General features: G+C 38.2%; 2 pseudogenes; both read right to left on the reverse strand.

The window, feature by feature from the left end:
* Nucleotides 1–679: 679 nt before the first annotated feature.
* Nucleotides 680–2,304, reverse strand: LOC105888401 (annotated as a pseudogene).
* A 2,561-nt stretch (nucleotides 2,305–4,865) lies between these two features.
* LOC105888402 lies at nucleotides 4,866–5,345 on the reverse strand (annotated as a pseudogene).
* Nucleotides 5,346–14,936: the final 9,591 nt, after the last annotated feature.

Genomic DNA, 14,936 nt, shown 5'->3' on the forward strand with positions numbered 1-14,936 from the left:
AAAAAAAAAAAAAAGAAATTGATCTCTTATTGAACTGAAACTTTGAAAAGCACACATCAAAACTTCCCTAGTGGAATACTATTCAGCCATAACAAAGATGGAGACTTTTCCTCTTTTGTATTTGCCTAGATAGATTTGGAGAACATCCTCCTAATTATCACAAGAATGGAAAAGTAAGTATCCAATGTACTCAATACTAATACAAAACCAGTAGATGAACAACTACATGCCCACATGAGAGAAAAACACAACTATATTCAAATAGGGGGAAGGGGAAGGAGGAGGAGAGATGGAGGAGAGGGAAGGAGGGAGAGGATTTGGTAAGCTCTCACCTAATGGGCACAATGTAGGGATATATGGCACACCTCCTGGGTAAAAGACTCAACTATAACTTGGACTTTACCTAGCAAACACAAACAATGTAACCTAATCATGTGTGTGTGTATGTGTGTGTGTGTATACATATTTTATATATATATATATGAAATTTAAAAAAAAACCTTCCCTAGTGGACTTACTTCAAAAACATAGACTCATTGAGATGTTTATCTAGTTTGAATATTGAATCCAGTCTGACACCTACTAGGACTGTTAGGGTTCATGTCATATATGGTTAGAAATGTTGAGAAGATAGGAGTTTCATTTTTATTCCTAAATAAAATAGCTTTCATTCATAAAATCATACAACTTTTGGACATAAGATATGAGTCACTTGGTCCCAGATCTGTTTGTTCTCGATCCTGTGAAGATGGGATTCAACATAAGAGGAGCCAGAATGCAGACATTGGCCAGCATCCAAAGGTGAGGTGTGGTATCCAAAGCAGTGACTGACAGCTGAGAAAATCCCAGGCCCATAGAAGAGGATGATGAGACAGACATGGGAGCCACAAGTATTGAGAGCTTTGCAGTGAGCATCTTGGGATGAGATATGGAAAACTGTATGGAGAATAAGCATGTAAGAAATAAAAATTAGCATGACATCTGAAGTCACTTAGACATTAAGACAAAAAACCCAGGGTGACATCCATAGCTCATTGGGTAGGGCACCAGCCACTTGCACCAGGGCCAATGCATGCACGTTGCTACCCACTGCTCTTCCCCATATTCCTCATAACATTTCTTCTGAAAAGACTGACGTTTTGCAAAAGTAATATTCTTCCAGGTGGCACCTGTGGCTCAGTCAGTAGGGTGCCAGCCCCATATACTGAGGGCTGGTGGGTTCGAATCCAGCTGGGGCCTGCTAAAATGAAAAAACAGCCAGCCATTGTGGTAGGTGCCTGTTGTCCCAGCTACTTGTGAGGCTGAGGCAAGAGAATCACTTGAGCCCAAGAGCTTGAAGTTGCTGTCATCTGTAACGCCACAGCACTCTACCAAGGATCACAAAGTGAGACTCTGTCTCAACAAAAAAATGACAAAAAACCTATACCAGATGTTTACTTGGATGTCACTACAGGAAAATTTGGCCAAGACAATGTGCTCACCATCAGTGTCTGGACAAGTATTACTTTTTCTTTCTTTCTTTCTTTCTTTTTTTTTGTAGAGACAGAGTCTCTCTCTGTCATCCTTTGTAGAGTGCCGTGGCATCACACAGCTCACAGCAACCTCCAGCTCTTGGGATTAGGCGATTCTCTTGCCTCAGCCTCCTGAATAGCTGGGACTACAGGTGCCCACCACAATGACTGGCTATTTTTTGTTGCAGTTTGGTGGGAGCCAGGTTGAACCCACCACCCTGAGTATATGGGGCTGGCACCCTATTCACTGAGCCCTAGGTGCCGCCTGGAAGAGTATGACTTCTGCAAAAAGTCAGTCTTTTCAGAAGAAATGTTGTGGGGAATATTGTACCATAACTTCTCAGAAAGACAGTCACTTCAATTGTTCCAATCATGGAGTTTGTAAGAATAATGGTGTACCTCAGTGGGTAGCAAATGGTAATGCAGTCAAACACCATCACCAGCAAGATCCCTGACTCATAGATGAAGTTAGAACGGATGAAGAAGAGCTGAGTGATGAAGTGATCCAGAGAGATCTCCCCAGCACAGAACCAGAAGATGGCCAAGGCCTGTGGGACTGTGGATGTGGGGAGGACAATTTCTGCTCCAGCCAGCATGCCAAGGAAGAGGTACAGGGGCTCATGGATGCTGTGCTTCATGAGGACAATGAAGATGAGCAGGCCATTTCCAAGCAAAGCAGTGGCAAATGAAATGAAGAAGGGGGTGGAAATCCATGTGCGCTGGTCCTCTAGGCCAGGGATATCAGCAAATGGAAGACTGTGTGGCTAACACCGGTGCTGTTTATGGTAACCATATCTGAAATAGATGACCTGGGTTCTTGTTTATCCAGAGTGTCGAAATTTCACATTGTACTCAAAGATATTTTTCTGATGTAACCACCAGCGTATGGCATCTGCCTCATTCTTTCTCACAGCTGATGTGCCAGGAACTATGTAGGAAGAAAAGATGAATAAGAAATTATGGGTGGTGCCTGTGGCTCAAGGAGTAGGGTACTGGCCCCATATACCGGAGGTGGCAGGTTCAAACCCAGCCCCAGCCAAAAACTGCAAAGAAAAAAAAAAGACATCATTTGTGTCTTCCATGGGGTAACAGTACTTTCAGAAATATAGACATTTATTTACACTATTAACTAAAATAATATGATAAGTAGACATATGAGTAGCTCTAAAAACTGCCATGGGATCACAATGGAAAGAGTAATTTGGTCTATTTGTAGGATGTCATTGGGTGGAAGTGAACCAGGTGAAGAATGGGATGAAATCACTTGGAAATTTAAGGAAAGACTTAGAAATATTGAATGCATTTATAATAAACCAGTTGATAGTCCTGTGTGATTGTGTGATCACATTTATTATGAAGTAGTCGAAAGATAGAAACAGAAGTATATTGGCTCTGATTATAAATTAAGGAGTTCAGACCTTATCCTGAGAGGAGATGGGGAGCCAGTAGAGGTTTTTAAATTGAAGTGCATCATGTATATTTATTTGGAAGTAATTGGAGAACAGATTAGAAGGGAGAAATAATTTAAAAGGAAAGTATAGTGTTTCACAACTAGAAGAAAATGATGTGTTGACAAAACAGTTTTAAAATTATCTATATTATGTCACTCACTGTTATAAAAATATTATTTATATTATCTAATTTATTATTTGTAACAACCCAGGGAATTATAGCTGTTGGTTGTCTGAAATTTTTTGTATTAAGAAGGGTTGTGAAACTTGGCACTGCTAGTAAGGAGTAGAACTTGGATTTGAAGTTCTCTAACTATAGAAGACATCATTTTCTGGCTTCTGAAGTAAGTCAAGGGGCAAGAGAGCTTACTGAGTTGAGGAAAAATGACAAGGCTGTGTGGTTGAGCACAAGAGATGGTATGGAGAACCCCTGAGCAGGATACTGTGCCCTATCCTCAGGATGTAGAGCATAGCTAATACTATAAGGGGTTTGAAATAATTTATTTATTTATCTATTTTTTTGTTTAAGAAAAGTTTTACTAAAGTGTTAGTATTTCAGCAAAGTTATTGCAACAGATTTAAAAGGCAGACAGACACAACTATTAAATAGTGTAAAATAAAAGAATTTTTACACAAAATATTATACAAATCTATGGGTTTTTTTGAGTAACTAACAGACCCAGCAAAGAAACTAAATCTGAAAGAGTAAATCCAGTATTAGCACCTACAAAATCTCAAAGCAAAACTTTGAACCGTTTCATTTTCCTAATGTATTTTTTAGCTTTCTCCTGAACACAGTGTTCTCACACCCCACAGTATGATAGGCATAAGAAGCCCTTATACTAAGAATAGCCAAAGAAGAGCAAGAAACACTGACTCAGACTTGAGAGTTTTACTTGGAAATAACTTACTGAATTTGACCCAATCATGAGATTTCTGTGCACTGAATATTGTATATGAGAAAATTCTGTGAGTCATGAGATTTGCCAAAAGGGATAGTTAAAAATTAGTAATATACAGTATTATTCCTATCAATTTTTTTCATAAGTTATATTTATAACAAAACTATAATTAAAATATTTATTACACGTGCTTGTGACATGTTCAGGGACACAGCAGGGATGTTCATATGTCTGATGGTCTGGTGTCCACGTCATTGTGCTTACTTATGTTTGTGATGAACAAGCAACATACACCACATCTTCCCAACATTCAAGGTAATGCAGTGACATAAAATTTTCCAGAGAAAATAATCGGAAATTGTATTAAATATTGCTTTATTTAGGAATAATCTCTATCATAAGACAAATAACATTTTACATTATTTTTTCAATCAGCTTCAGTTTGAGAAACCGAATAGCAGAAACAGATCTTAACATCCGAATCATGGCAAAACTGGTAGTTCTTTGAAATCTGGGAGCTGCAATAGCAAAGCTGCAGATACAGCCAAGTCCTGAAGGAAGCATCTTATTAATTTGGGGGGATCAGACTGAACACTGGCTAAGCTATGATGTGATGAAGTCCACAGCCACCTGAGAAGCTGGCCCAGAGAATGAAGAGAACCAATGGTACATAGTGGTGGCAGATAAGAAATAAACTCTGTATTGGGCAGGGCTGACCAAGTGCACATTTTGTTAAATGGTTTTGAATGAAATGATTCATTGTGATTTCTCAGAAACTAGTCAGAAGATTACAGAGTTCTACACAATTTGGAGACACAGCGTGAACACTGAGAGCCTAGAGGTCACACCACGTGTGGGATTTAGAAAGCTAGTCCTTGGCACCGTGGCTCTGGTAGCAGATACAAAGGAATGATGCTCTGGAGAGAAGGTAGGCACACTCTGCAATCAGCCAGTGGATAGATGAGGGTCCTAGCTGGAGGTGGGATCTTCAATTCCATGGTTTATCTTCCACTTCTCATGCCTCTGTCTTCATAAATGGTGATTTTAGTAATTTGAAATCCTCCCTCAATAGGATCTGTCAGGAATAGGCCTTGGGGAGCATATATCTTCTCATTCTGCTCTTGAATGTGTTTGGAGACTTTCTTCATAACCTTCTCATAATGAGTTTCCATGCATAAGAAGATGGTATATGCTGTTAAACAAGCTAAACAGCCTTCAAGATAGGATTGGCCCCCAACCTTCTCAACTTCTGCATAAAGGTTATTTAGAGTTTGAACTGTTTCTTCAAACTGCTGCCTATCAATCTGGTGTTACAGCTCTGTGGTGAACTTGGTCTGGAATTGGCAGCATGTGCCACTGCTGTAGTCTCCCTGAATGAATATCTTCCTGGACACTGGTGCCTGCTGCAGCCTCTGGGCAAAGATAGGATGGGCTGCGCCTTCTCCTCTGCCCTCCAGCTGCTGTCTCATTGCCTTCACCATCCTGAAATAATTTATAACCTAAATTCCAACAGTTTTTGATATTTTATACCCTTTGATATATCTCTTTACCCACCAGTCATAAAAGGCTTCTGGTAAATCCATAAAAGAATTGTGCACCTGCAAGCTGAAGGCTGAAATAATTAATAAAACCTCTTCCTTCCAAAATACTACAGAAAGAGAGGGGCTCAGGTGCTTTCAAAGAAAAAGGGCAAATGGACCCCAAATAGATAACTGATGGAGAAAAAGAAGTTGAGTCAGATTTAGATAATCTAGAAGAAAACCAGGTGATTAAGTAGCCAGAGGATTTATTGTTCTTATGGAAACATAAGTAACATTATATATGAAATAAATGCTCTTCACTCTCAAGGCAGAGTGGTTTTCAGGCAGTGATGATTTTGTTTCCCAAAGGACAGTTATGAATGCCTCAAAACATTTTTGTTTGTCACAAGTGGAAAGTGGTTGGTTGCTACCGGCTTTTAGAGGCCAGGGACGCTGCCAAACACCCTGCAATGCACGGGAGAGCTCCCCCCACCCCCCAGTGATCGACTGGCCCCAGTGTTTATAGTGCCAAGATTGAGAAAATCTCCTCTCGATCCTGCTTGTTCCTGCACCCCCTTAGGCCAGGTGTTAAACTTGATATTCCATCAAGTTGGTCCTCAGGAAGTGGACCAAGGTAATGGGAAACATAGAGGTAATGAGAAGTTCAGAGAGCCAAGGGATGAAGAAGCATTGATAAGCAGCTACCAACCAGCTACCAACCAACAGCTACCAGCTACTGTTTATTCAGTAGTGTCTTGTACTCAGCAAGTACAGAAAATCATTGAACCTACAGGTTCAATTCTACTTTTTTCTCAACTTACATTTTTATTTTTTATTTTTTTTGAGACAGAGTTTTACTTTGTCACTCTCAGTAGAGTGGTGTGGCGTCATTAACTCATAGTAACCTCAAACTCTTGGGCTTAAGCAATTCTCTTGCCTCAGCCTCCAGAGTAGCTGGGACTACAGGCACCCACCACAATGCCTAGCTATTTTTAGAGATGGGGTCTCACTCTTGCTCAGGCTGGTCTTGAAACCGTGAGCTCAGGCAATCCATCTGGCTTGGCCGCCCAGAGTGCTAGGATTACAGGTGTGAGCCACTGTGCCCAGCCCTCAACTTTAACTTTTGAAAAAGGAAATTCATGCACCTCTTTCTGAATAGTGGCTGAAAGTATTGATAATGAAATCACTTGGCAGGAGAGCCAGGAGAGGCTTGTGCTGGAACACAGGTGTTTAGATGGGCCTAATCAGTCAGGATTGTGGATGGCCATGTCCACATGTTCTGTTTCTGTGGCCACAGAAACACTGTGAGAATTGACACTTCCCCAAGGAAAGCCCTCCTCCAAGAGGAGGTGCAAGCAAGTAAAAAAGGTGTGAAAATGCCAGGAGGGGCTGAAGGTCAACTATAGTATCATATTACTGAAAAGAAATGGCAGGAAAAGGAGAAGAATTGATTCTTAAATAAATAAAAGAAGGATCTGGAGGAGGACTAGCTTCTAGATGTCAATGGATGACGAATGCTTTAAGGATGACAAGGAGGATGTTTTTGGGAAGCCAGGGAGCTCAGAGTTCAGGGGTTAGTTTATGAGAGAAGTTGCCTGAATACCATGGCTGCTTGTCTAACTGAATCATCCTGGGAAAACTTCTTAAATGCCTTATAAAGAATATGAGATCTAGGTACCTTCAGCATCCCAGAGAAGTCATTTTGCTTTGGGTTGCTAGGAGAACTGGTCCTATTCAGGGCACATTCACCATTTCCCACACATTTACTACATCAGGTGCCTGGGCAACCCATCTCCCCAAAGCTCATTCCTGCCCTTTGCTTTTGCAAGCAGTATTATCATTAAAATTCCAATTTTATTTATTGTGAGCTCATTGAGTTTTGAAATTTGTTTTTCTTCTGTGTATTTTTACCTCCTCCATGAATCACAAATGTTCCTAATGGCATCTAGAATTATAAATCTTTTCCAGAAAACTTTCAATTTACTTTGCCTAGGGCTATCAGAAGAATTACTGTCTATGGCAGCTACAAAAAAATACTTTTTAAAGACTAAAACTACAGTCTTGCAAAAAATACTTTTTAAAGAATAAAACTTGAAAATGGAAATTACTCCTTGATCCACGGGCTGCAGAATGAAAACAATATCCATCTCTTTGCAGCTATCTGTCAGACTCTTGTGTGACCAAATGCATTGTTACCGAGTGGTAATATTTTGAAAGGAATCTTTTTCTTAGCAGTAGTTCTCAACAGTGGGCTTAAAACATTCAATAAACTATGTTGTAAATAGATGTGCTGTCATCCAGGCATGGTTGTGCCCTTTATAGCATTTACAGAATTTAGGCAGAATAGATTTAGTATAGTTCTAGGATTCTTGGAATGGTAAGTGAGCATTGGCTTTGTAAAATCACCAGGTGTATTGCATATTAGAGTCAGTCTGTCTCTTTTAGCTTTGAAGGCAGTCATTGACTTATCCTCTCTAGCTATGGAAGTCTTAGATGACATCTTGTTTCACATAAGGCCACTTTATTTACAATGAAAATCTATTATTTAGTATAGCTGCCCTTATCTTAGTTATATCTTCTCATGGTATTTCTATATCAGCACTTACTGTTTCACCTCATATTCTTTCCTTAAACTTCATGAAGCAAAATCTGCTAGTTTGAAACATTTTTTTTGAAGCTTCCCCACCTCTCTACCTTCATAGAATTAAAGATAGTTAGGGGCTTGCTCTGAATTATGCTTTGGCTTAAGGGAATAAATGTTGCCGCTAGTTTGATTTCTACATAGTCCACTAACACTTTCTCCTTCTCAATGATAAGGTTTTTCACTTTCTTATCCTTCATGTATTTACTGGATTAGCACTTTTAATTTCCTTCAACAACTTTATTTTGCATTTAAAACTTGACTGTTTGGCAATAGAGCCCTAGTTTTTGACCTATATTGGACTTTGACATGCCTTTCTCAATAAGCTTAATCAATTCTAGTTTTTGATTTAGGGTGAGAAGCATCAGTTGATTGGCAGGATCTCACCTAATGTGTACAACTTGAGGGTGTTTACCATGCTTCCTGGGTGAAGGACTCAACTACAACTTGAACTTTTTTGAAATTTTTTCATTTGTAAATGAAAAAGAATGTAACCTAAACATTTATGCTCTCATATTAATCTGTAATAAAAAATAAAGTGAGAGGCATCAACTATTCCTTTCACTTAACTACTTAGAGGCCATTGTGTTATGTCCATATTGTTGTGTGTCAGAGAGTAGGAAGGGCTAAGGATAGGGAGGGAAATGGGGAAACAGCTACTCAGTGAAGCAGTCAGAACATACACAACTTTTATTGATTAATTTTGTCATCATAGATGGGAACATTTCATGGCACATCCAAGCAATTATAATAGTAACATAAAAGATCACTGGATACAGATCATCATAAGTGATGAAATAGTAACTTGTATTTGAAACATCATACTAATTACCAAAATGCGACCCAGAAAAATGAAGCGAACACATAGTATTGGATAAATCATATCAATAGACTTGCTTGCTGTAGGCTACCATAAACTTTCAATTTGGAAGAAACACACTATCTGCCAGTATAATAAAGTGAAGCACAATAAAATGAGGTATGCCTATACATATATATGTACTTGTATGTACTCAGAGATATGATAACCCTCCTTTCCTTTCCACTTTGTTCTCATTTATCTTTTTCTGTAATCAATTTTAATCTTTTTAAATTCTTTTGTTTTTCTGCAGAATTTAGCATATAATAACATATTTTCACATTTCCCCTCCTTCCTTAAATAAAATGTATAACGTACACTCTTTTACAATTTGCTTTATTCACCTAAAAATATGTTTTGAAAAGAAATCTATACTTGCTCATTATTTTTTCAGGTGCTGAGTAGTTCACTTCATACTTAAAAGTTTACTGTACCAAACTTCCAGACACCAGCTTCACTTGTGGATTCAGTGAAAAATTAAACAATAACAATAATATATTACACAATAAAATAAAAATCTTACAGAAAATCATTAAGAAAATACACTGTTGAAACATTTCTTAATTCATATTATGAACCAGAACAACAAAGATACCCAAACCCAATGAAGGCCTTAAAAGAAAAAAAAAAATTACAGACCAATATTCGTTATAAGCATAGACAAATATTGCAAAATAATAGCATATTGAATCCAGTAATATGTAAAATATGATAGTTTATCAAACATTGAGGAAATTTTCCACTGTAAGACCAGCTCTGCCAGAAGTACACAGAATGTACTATACACACACCAACACAATGGACTACCAGCAAAGACAAGACACCAGGAAACCAAAGGCCAAAGCTTAGTGTCCGTGATGTCCCAAGTGATAAGAACTCCACACTAATTATCAATTCTCTAAATAAATGTGAATGGTTTGAATTCCTGACTGAAGACACATAGGGTGGCTGAATGGATAAAAAAAAAAAAAAAAAAGCCAAGTATTTTCTGTCTTCAGGAAACACATTTAATTCTCCAGAACAAATCATGACAAGGTGAAGAATTCGAAAGCAATATTTCAGGCAAAGAGAAACCAATAGAAAGTAGAAGCTGAAATGCTTTTTGCTTGTACAATTGATTTAAAGCAACAAAAGTAAGAAAGACAAAGAGGGACACTATAAAATGATCAAGGGAACAATATAAGAAGACATTTCAATCCGAAATATTTATGTACCCAACATAAACTCTCCCAGAGCAATGAAATGAACTCTGGCTCGGCCCCTGTGTCTCAAGCAATGAAATGAACTCCACCATGTCTGAACAATATAATAATAAACACCACCATTACAGCCAGGGACTTCAATACTCCACTGATAGAACTGGGCAGATCCTCCAAGCAGAAACTAAATAAAGAAATGATAGACTTAAACATGACTTTAGAACAAATGGGCTTAACAGACATCTCCAGAACATTCCACTCCAAAACTTCTGAGATCAATTATATCCTAGGATACAAATAAAATCTCAAAAAATTTAAAAAAAATAGAAATCATGCCTTGTACCTTTATGGACCACAACAGAATAAAAGTAGAACTCAATTCCAACAGAAACACTCATCTCCACTTAAAGTCCTAGAAACTAAACAACTTATTGTTGAATGATAGTTGGGTCGAAGAGGAGATAAAGAAGGAAATCATTAGGCTCAGCACCAATAACACACTGGTTATGGCACTGGCCACATGCACCAAGGGTGGTGGATTTGAACCCAGCCTGGGCCTGCTAAACAATGACAATTGTAACAAAAAAATAGCTAGGTGTTGTGGTGGGTGCCTGTAGTCCCAGCTACTTGGGAGGCTGAGGCAGGAGAATTGCGTAAGCCCAATTATTTGAGGTTGCTGTGAGCTGTGATACCTTGGGACTCTACCAAGGGTGACATAGAGAAACTCGTTTCAAAAAAAAAAAAAATAAAGAAGGAAATCATTGCATTCCTTGATAAAAATGACAATGAATGCACAACCTATCAAAAACCTGTAGGGACACTGGAAAAGAAGTCCTAAGGGGGAAATTTATTGCACTAAATGCCCAGATCTAGAAATCAGAGTGCAAGTCAACCATCTGATTAATCTCAAGGAACTGGAAAAGGAAGAGCAATCCAATTCCAATTCCAGCAGAATGATGGAAATAACCAAAATTAGATCAGAACTAAACTGGGATCATGCAATATTTTATCATATAAATGTACTAAATTTCCATATTATACAGCATAAGAAAACATTAATGGTTTTCGGTATTTTTAATTTTAGATAATTTTGCATTTTATCCAATAAAATTCACTTAAACTGCACCTGTGAATCGCAGGTTGAATTTGTCTTTAATTTTCATCCCAACCTTCAGCTTCCCAAACCAACAGTTCTCATTATAGTTGTAAGATAACATTTTATTATTCCAGTAAATGAAAACAATTTAATGATGGTAAGCTAGAAATCAGTTTAAAAACAGAACATGTCTTCAAGGACAAGTGCCTACATGTGCACTAAATTTTTAGTATACATATTTCAGTTCTGTTAGGACCTGAATTTCAACAGTAAGAATTGTTGACATACAATAGACACTAGTCCTGAGAACTTATGAAATTGGCCTCAGAACTGATCTCAGACTGATATAAATACATGTCAGTTAAGCATAGCTAGGAAAACAGTAAATAAAAGAATAGTGGAGAATGATATAATTTATTCTTTAAAAAGTATGTACTTATAAACTCATAGGAAGTATCCAGAAGAATAAACACTGTTTATAGTTTCTTCTATGGATAATTGGAGGAAAGGAAAGATTTTCTCCTCATGTACATTGATATAACTTGCCTTTTATATAGTATCAGGACTCTGCTACATACTTCATTCCTGAATATCACTATGGTCACATTCAAAGTACTCCACTTGGAAAGCTATGTACTGATGCTGCTGCCTAATCTACCCTTCAATGCAATTTTTCCTTTTCTTTTTTGCAGTTTAGACAAGGGCTGGTTTTGAACCCACCACCCCCATATATGGAGCTGGCACCCTACTCCTTGAGCCACAGGCACTGCCCACTTCAATGCAATTTTGTAAGTCTTTAGTTTTCTCTGAATGTCCATCATGGCTGCTGTTGTATTACACTTGACATTCAGAATGTCAGTAAAATATCTTTTTTTAAAAAATATTTCCTGGGCGGTGGTGCCACCAGCTCAGTGGGTAGGCCGCTGGCCACATACACCAAGGCTGTCAAGTTTGAACCTGACCCCGGCTAGTTAAAACAATGACAACTGCAACAACAACAACAACAAAATAGCAGGGCATTGTGGCTGGCACCTGTAGTCCTAGCTACTTGGGAAGCTGACGCAAGAGAATTGCTTGAGCCCAAGAGTTTGAGTTTGCTGTGAGTTGTGATTCCAGGGCACTGTCCCCAGGGCAACAGTTTGAGACAGTCTCAAAAAAAAAAAAAAATTGTCTGGCTCATGCCTGTAATCCAAGGACTCTCGGAGGCCGAGGCAGGTGGATTGCCTAAGTTCCCTGATTCGAGACCAGCCTGAGCAACAGCAAGAAACCCTGTCTTGAAAAATAGCCATGCATTGAGGTGGTGGGCAGTAGTCCCAGCTACTTGGGAGGCTGAGGCAAGAGAATTACTAGAGAACCCCAAGAGTTTAAGGTTGCTGTGAGCTGTGATGTCACGAACTCTACCAAGAATGATATAGTAAAATTCTATCTCACAAAAATAAAAAAAGAAGAAGAAATTTCCAACAGTTTGTTCATTACTCTGAGTTAAGCTCTGACATTCTCCCAAGAACACACAAAAACACAAGAATAAAAATGAACATAATGCAGCAAGATACAAACACATGTCAATGAGAACACAACTGTGAGACACTGATATACCAAGATTATGGAGCCTTGCTGAGTGGTTTTTACAGCTTTTCTAGTGTAAGCGCACAGTGGCAAGTTCACAAACATAATTTTCAGATCTCAAATAAATTTCTTTACAATTAGAAAAAGATTAAAAATTAAGAAAATCACATTTCAAAGTCACATCTTCGCCAACATGGTGGCACCCAGTTGGGGCCAGTTCATCCACTGCATGTTCTGGCTGGGGCTGTGCCTTAGCCAGGTAGTATTTAGTTGTAGAATGTTTGGGGATCTATTTGGAGAGGATTATTCCAGTGTGACAAATAATCAGTATGGACAGGGAAAAAAAAATTAAAGACTAAAGTTTTAGGGCTACCTGCTTCTAGAGAATTCACCAATGTAAGTGGAATCAGAAATCAGGGTAGATCCTGTCATCCCAGTTCCCTTCTTCAGACACTTCATTTCACATGTGAATTCAGAGAAGCTTTATTTTGTACAAGAAGAGAAATGAACAAGAAATATTCTTGTTCAAAGGTAAGGATAAGCCTGATGCAATGGTTTGAGTAATACATTTGCAGTGACAGTGCTGTTTTGCTCAGCTTCTGGTCCTAGACCAGGAAACTGCGCCACACACCTCACTGACAGCTGCAGGGAGACCAGCAGTCGAATTCTCTTCGGTGCGCTAGAAACTTTTTTACTTGGAACCTCTGGCCAAGACTTCATCAACTGTCTGTAGCATGGAACCATCATTAAACTGATTGTAAATGATGCAAGAATGAGAAATGTGAATATATGAGAGTATTTTGGACATGAGTTATATCATAAATTATAATTCTTGTAATTAAACCTGCGTGCTATACCACATGAGATTAAAGTGTTTATTATTAGAAATATTTTTTTGCATTATTACTCTTACTGTACACCTAAGTCATGAAGTAGTCTGGAGTTCTCCTTGTGAACTAAAAGAAAGAGATATCTTTTTTTTTTTTTTTATTACTTCTTCCTCCTGTAGTGTTCTCTTGCCCCCCATGTAGCTGGGATCACAAGGTCCAGCTGTCTTGTTGTTGTTGTAGAGACGGAGTCTCACTCTGGCTCACTCTACCTCAGGCGGGTCTTCAGCTAGTCTTGAACCTCTGAGCACAGGTGATCCACTCGCTCGGCCTCCCACAGGGCTGGGACAACGGGTGTGAGCCACCATGCCCGGCCAAGGAATTATCTTGAGACTTAATCTTTGATTCAGTACTTGGAAAATGGATTTGGAGGATTTTACAAATAGAAGACTATAGCCTCAGGATAGAAGCCAATGTCTTCATAGTTGGAATATTATCATGAAGGTTAATTAGGGAACTAATAAAAATAAAGAATATTGAGGAATCTTCAAATTAACACATATATAATAATAGATTTAGTTTATTACTTTCCTTTAGAAAGTTCATTTATAAGTGTGTGCTTCGGTTTACTCATTATATCTAAATCGTATGTAATATGCACAAAGTTATTATAAACCTACTTTAATTAGTATCACCTTCAGTTTTTTCTAATGACACAGACTACCTATTTAATCTAACTAGAAATTAGAAATCTGAATTAGATATTAGAAATTCACTCATGTAAATATAATAATCTCTGTTTGCCCTATAAATCTTATACAGCCAGTGGTTTCATCACTGAACGGTAATCCTTTAGTAAAAATCTACTCTGGCAAGAGTGAAAGAAAGTTTCTGTGTTTGATTATGTGAATAGAAAATTAAATGGTATTTTCTGAACGTGTTAATTGATGTTTTAGAATTATGTATTTTTACTTTTTTTTATTTTCCAAGAAAGCACTGGGGGGAAAAATAGGTTTTGGCCCTACAGGCTGTGTAAATAGCTTTTTTGGTCAGCTTAGTTTGAAAATACATAGTAAATAAGATGTTGTGTCTGTCTTTGAGGTACTGTATGACTGACTTAGCTAGAATATAATGATTCACAAAATAATTTCAAAACAATGTATATAAGGCACATTATAAATTAAAGAAATTAACTTTTTTTTTTTGAGACAGAGCCTCAAGCTGTCCCCCTGGGCAGAGTGCTGTGGCATCACAGGTTACAGCAACCTCCCACTCCTGGGCTCAAGCAAGTCTCCTGCCTCTGCCTTCCAAGTAGCTGGGACCACAGGCGCCCGCCACAATGCCCAGCTATTTTTTGGTTGCAG

The sequence above is a fragment of the Otolemur garnettii genome, unplaced genomic scaffold, assembly GCF_000181295.1.
Source record: "Otolemur garnettii isolate 467f Iridium unplaced genomic scaffold, OtoGar3 scaffold00383, whole genome shotgun sequence".
In the NCBI taxonomy this organism is placed as follows: domain Eukaryota; kingdom Metazoa; phylum Chordata; class Mammalia; order Primates; family Galagidae; genus Otolemur; species Otolemur garnettii.